Source organism: Haliotis asinina, chromosome 13 (genome assembly GCF_037392515.1).
Source record: "Haliotis asinina isolate JCU_RB_2024 chromosome 13, JCU_Hal_asi_v2, whole genome shotgun sequence".
Lineage (NCBI taxonomy): Eukaryota > Metazoa > Mollusca > Gastropoda > Lepetellida > Haliotidae > Haliotis > Haliotis asinina.
The window spans coordinates 17,683,085-17,689,084 of NC_090292.1; positions in this window are offsets into that span (position 1 = coordinate 17,683,085).

The following is a 6,000-nucleotide window of genomic DNA, read 5'->3' on the forward strand; positions in this document are numbered from 1 at the left end:
TATTACTGGAATATTGATAAAAGTCTGCGTAAAACCAAAATCACTCACTGCCTGAAGTCGGTGCTGCAGATAAACTTTCTTGGATATGGATATGTAGTTGGCACCGAGCTGTAAATGTGTAATTATTAATCATGTGTATACTTGTAAAGCGCAATAGTACATACATCAAGTATACATCAAGTATACATCAAGTATACATCAAGTATACATCAAGTATGCTCAATGCGCTACACATCATTACACTGACAGAATTGTACTTTCAAAGCTGCTATTAAGCGCTAAGCGCAGTCGTATGGGTCCGTGTATCCGCTTTTTTCAGGTACCCATTTGAAACAGCTTAGCGAACTGAGTGCAATGAAGACGAAGTGCCATGCCCAGGGACTCAACACATGCAGTATATAACCCAGGTCACAAATTTTGGTGTCTCCACCGGGATTCGAACCCGGGCCTTTGGCGTGAGAGGCCAACACGCTAACCACCACACCACAGTGCTCCACACGATTAAGTCAGTGTCAGCTCCCCTTTCCTCACAATCAGAAGTAGACAAATATATACAAGTCTGCTTAATTTACCATCTTCTTCTTCTACACATCTTGCCACATCGTCAACATGGCTTGGTCTTTGATCTCAAACCTGTCGCCATCCTCTCTGTTCAGTTTATCCACCCAAGAACTAATCACCGATATATATACACTTCTAACTGCAAAGGCATATGTATAGCAGATGAATCTCCTAATGTAGGTTCACTTCTCTATGCCGACGATGTCGCTAACGCCGAGGTTAACTTCAGGATAAAATCAATTGTGGACTGGGGCGGTTTTAGTAGCCCAGTGGTTAAAGCGTTCGCTGCTCCCGCCGCACATGGGTTCAATGTGTGAAGCCGATTTCTGGTGTTCCCCGCCGTGATATTGCATAAAATCCAACTGAGTAGCTCACTCTCTCAAGCATGCATTCACAAATGACGCATACACGAACTCACCCACAAACCACAAATTCTGTACACTTCATATAATAGTTGGATTTTCAGAATAGCAACTGGCACACTCAATGGGCAATAGAACTGCACTCTAGTACCGCTATATCGGAATACGCTTTTAAAACAATACGCACTGCAATGTTTTATTCTGAGAATAGGTATATTGGATAGAGATCATATGAAGTTTGTGTGATTATCGTTATGGTTTAAATTAAAAACTACACGTACTTTCATTCAAAACAAACGTTTGTCCTTCGTTATTCTCATACAAAACGGCATAGTGTATTACTTATAACTATAAATTGTAGGAAAGTAAAATTGAATCCATGCAACCTAATTTGAGAGGGTTGAGCGAGTTTAGTTTGACGCCGCACTCAGCCGCACTCAGCCGCACTCAATCACTAAATTACTCCACCGTCCGGAATTTGAGTGGCTAAAAGATCCTCACCTGGTCCTTTCACGTACTTGCATACACTAAAACATATCCTCATTCACGTGTGGTAATACTCTAACCAATACCTGACTGTTGATATCCTGTATATATTTGGGGGAATATTCCCATTGTCTGTGTCTCTGTACACGCCGTTGTGAGAGACCGCCAAATCCATCTTTTCCTGTCGGAGATGGAACTTAAACCAAACCACAAATAGTGTCAGTTCTGCCAACAAACACAGGCCAAACAACCCGATAACATGTGTGCAGGCAATAGTTCGTTCGTTAGAAGCAACAAAGACAGGCCACATCAAGGTGACGTTCAGTCAAACCTACCGGGAAGAGATCCCAGAACGTGAACACGTCCACCTTTGTAGGGAACATTCCCACAATGTCGTGACGTCACTCCACCCCACGGACAATCCCGACCAACAAAGTGATAAAGTCAGCCCATCCAACACTGAACACATCCAACAACGTAATGACGTCAGTTCCACCCACATAGGACCCGACAAACAAGAAGATAAAGTCAGCACATCAAACATCGAACACATCCAACAACGTAATGACGTCAGTTCCACCCACATAGGACCCGACAAACAAGAAGAAAAAGTCAGCACATCCATCACTGAACACATCAAACAACGTAATGACGTCAGTTCCACCCACATAGGACCCGACAAACAAGAAGATAAAGTCAGACCATCAAACATCGAACACATCCAACAACATGATGCAGTCAGTCCCACTCACAAAAGGAATACGCCCGACAACGTCAGTTCAACGAATAGAGAACACGCCAAATAGCATGTGACAACGTCAGTCTACACAGTGTGATACATCATCAGGTTAACGTCATTCCCTTCTACGGGGATCACGAACATCCTCAACTACTGATCATTAAGACTACTGGGTCGCCTGTACATCGAGATAGTCCGGGTGTGATGAAGGTAGGTCGAAAGCAGGACTTGACTTAATGTGTACAACCGCGCCATACAACTGAGACATCTGTTAGAGGCACGTTAGTGTTCCAACTGTAGACCACCCGTCGAAAGTGTAGAGTCGCTAGTGTAAATATCGCCATTTATTTCAATCAACTGTTCTACACTTGACTTGCAACATATTCCATACTGTTTAAAGGTCCTGTTTACATATAATCTGAAATATTGTAAAACAAATTTGTAATGTTCAAAAGATTATTGTCATGAAAATTGGCGAATTATTAACATTATTATTAATAATGTAGTACTATTACTGTCCTTTGATGGTAACTTTCTACATGTAAATTTATTGACGTTAATATTGATATAAAATTAAGTTGTTCGCGTCACGATATTGCTGCAATATTACCGATGTGAGGCTAAATATTAACGTACTCAGTAACTTGAATGAACTGATGAGTGTATTCATCCATTTTTATCGGATTTAGCTTGGTAAGGTTTGTGTTCGTTGTTCGTTTGTTTCCCACATCTTTGTTTGACCTTATGATATTCCTCTCTAATAAATCAGCATTCGTGGGTTTAGTTGTTTTTTTTCATGTTCATCTATTTGGTGTTGATTTCCTCACCCCCATCAATGCGAGATATCATTGATAGACCAATTCACTTATGTCGAAACGTCATTTCCACACTCTCGTTCAAGTCAGCGTTTGTATGCAGCTCTACTATTTCATTTACGTTGATCTTCATACATGAATATTAGCTGTTGATAATTCATATTCATTATTTGAAACCTTTGGTGATGTAACGTGTTACGAGAGTGTATTGTCTGTAAATTGTATTATTAATTAAGTACTAAATATTACTGGGTCACAACGTTTATTGTTTTTAACGATAATTGTTAGGGGTCACATTCCGTGTCATAAATGTCAGTACTTTTCGTATTTGGGCAGTAGGCTTTAAGGAAGTGCTCTAGAGTTGCCTCCCTTGATTAATTGTTTACTTTCGGGAGAGTGTTCTAGAGAACACTACGTTGATGGCGATGGTCGTATGTGCTCGAACGTTCAGGAAATGTTGACTTCATGTATAATGGTTTGTAGACGTGTTGTCGACACGGAAATACACACTGATTATTGGAGTACATGTGGGCCAACATCTCCCTCAACGCTTGATCTACATAACCGCTGCCTCACCGCTCGCCGTGTTACATTCTTCATAACTGTTTCTCACTCTCATATCAAGACTTCGGTGAGTTGACATTATATTTGTGACCCATCATTAGGCATTACTGTACAAGTGACTCATTTACATTGTATATGAAAGCTTTGTTTGCTGAATACAATATTGAAAATATCAGACTTCTCAGTGTTGTATTTTGCTGGTTCTGAGGGGACTTCTTACACCTTTTGTCACGGCAATTTTTAACCGTAACAAACGCCATTCAAACTTTTGACTGATGTGGCACTTTTACAATCTGGCAAATTTCCTGCGTCATGAAGGCTCCAGAACTCTTAGGGTAATATTTTTTCGATCTTCTCTCGATTTGTGAAGACTCTTAAGTAACAATGGCACAGGTTAATGGTCATATGAATAAAATGGACCATTCAATACCATGTATTTCAAGACCTGAAAACAAACTAAGAATGAGAACAGAGTACAAAATCTATAAATGCCGTATCTTTACATGCATCTGTGACTGTGTAGCTACTTTAGCTATTGAACGATAGCAAACGAACACATTCAGATCTCTGTATAGTTTAAAGTTGAGTTGAGTTGAGTTGAGTTAAGTGAGTTGAGTTGAGTTGAGTTGAGTTGAGTTGAGTTGAGCTGAGCTGAGCTGAGCTGAGCTGAGCTGAGCTGAGTTGGGCTGTACGTCACATCGACACTATTCCAGCCATACAGTGACGAGATCAAGTTTACGATCAGGAGCCAACTCACTGTCAGATGCGTATTTTCTGGTGAAAGGTATGAAGCAGTGCACATTGGACAATAGAACGAATTGGGCCTTGAAGTCATGAACGGCCATGTACCGCCAATATCCTATTTAAAGTCCGTCAGTAAACGTAGATCCTGACAGACAGTGGCTAAAGGGTGTCCTCTCACTTAGCCAGATTCTGTCAACACAGGTCTCTCACTTAGCCAGAATGGGATTTGGTTGACTGGTGTTAGTGTTTTGATAACACTTGGTCCAGATGAGAGATAGTTTGTTTCAACAAAATGCTCAATTAGTGAGATTCGTGAACTTGCATTAAAGCGAGATGCATGCACATTGATATGGTGTTATTTACATATTTTTAAAGATTTGAGGAAATGTTCAATTGGTGACATTAGTGACATTTGCATCAAGGTGAGAAACATTGATTTGTTATTGCTACTGATGCCTATAGAGCAAGATAACCCATTATGTACTTGGGGTGCTGCCTCCGAGGACATCTTTGTATATGTGCCAACTATGACGTAGTAGGGGTGTAAATGAAATGTAATTTCAAACATAGATATATGTTATTATAAAGGATGCTTTGTATAACGGCCTCAAGCTACCTTTCTAGTCTTATTACCACTTCAAGAAGATTTAATCAGTTCAAAGTTTTTGCAGACGTAAAAGTGCTTATGCTGTATACATGTTTATATTCACGTATATTGCATGCTTAATGTAATTTATGATATCATGTACTTTTGTAATCATGTTATGAAGTAAAAGTCGCATAAATGTTATTTTGTCTGGAGAGAAATCTTTTTGTGTGTTTGTCGATCAAGTTTCTGAACAATAAAATATGCTTAAACCAAATTTTAATACTAGTATTGCAAACAAACACACACATACTTATTATATACCCTGAACCGTGTCTCATTGTAGATGTAGACTAGAGCCCTTAAACAAAGACTCACGCTTCAGTGTCTAATGCTAATTACCTGGCTAGCTTCTCTCACCTAGCCATAGTGCTAATTACCTGGCTAGCTTCTCTCACCTAGCCATAGTGCTAATTACCTGGCTAGCTTCTCTCACTAAGCCATAGTGCAATGTTGTTTTAACAAAATGTTTTGGGTTAGGCTAAGTGAGAGTGAACCGGCTAAATGGCTAAAGGCTCGTCAAGAAGAAATCATATAATCTTCTCGTCCTCGAAACTAATTAGAAGATAGTGAATCACGCTTCCTCTCGATCAATAATCAGGATCAGTGGTCATAGACCCTCTATTTCTGTATTAACTAGGTCTCAGTTTTCTAGGCAAAGAATGAATAACTAGAATAATAAAGAAAATGATCCCACGTAAATACTTTTTTGGTGTTCCTTTGTAACTATTGCTTATTACACACTTTCCAAACAGATTTGTATACTCACAAATACATTTACCCGTCAATCTGAATCAGTTTTGGGTATGATGTTAGCATTCCAATCAATATGTTGTCCATATTTCACAACTGTTTTACTTTTGATGAGTCTACACATCTAACTGAACATCGTTGTTTAAATGGTTCAGAAAATATCCTAAAACGTGCAACACTATTTCGATTTGCGTAACGACCCTTTGTCAACGTTCTGTCATCGAAGGCAATCCTAATGGTGAGCAAACGAGGCAGTCGGTTTCAAACATAAATATGCATTGTCATAAACCACACTGACCCAGTTGTGGGAGAATATTTATGTAACAATGT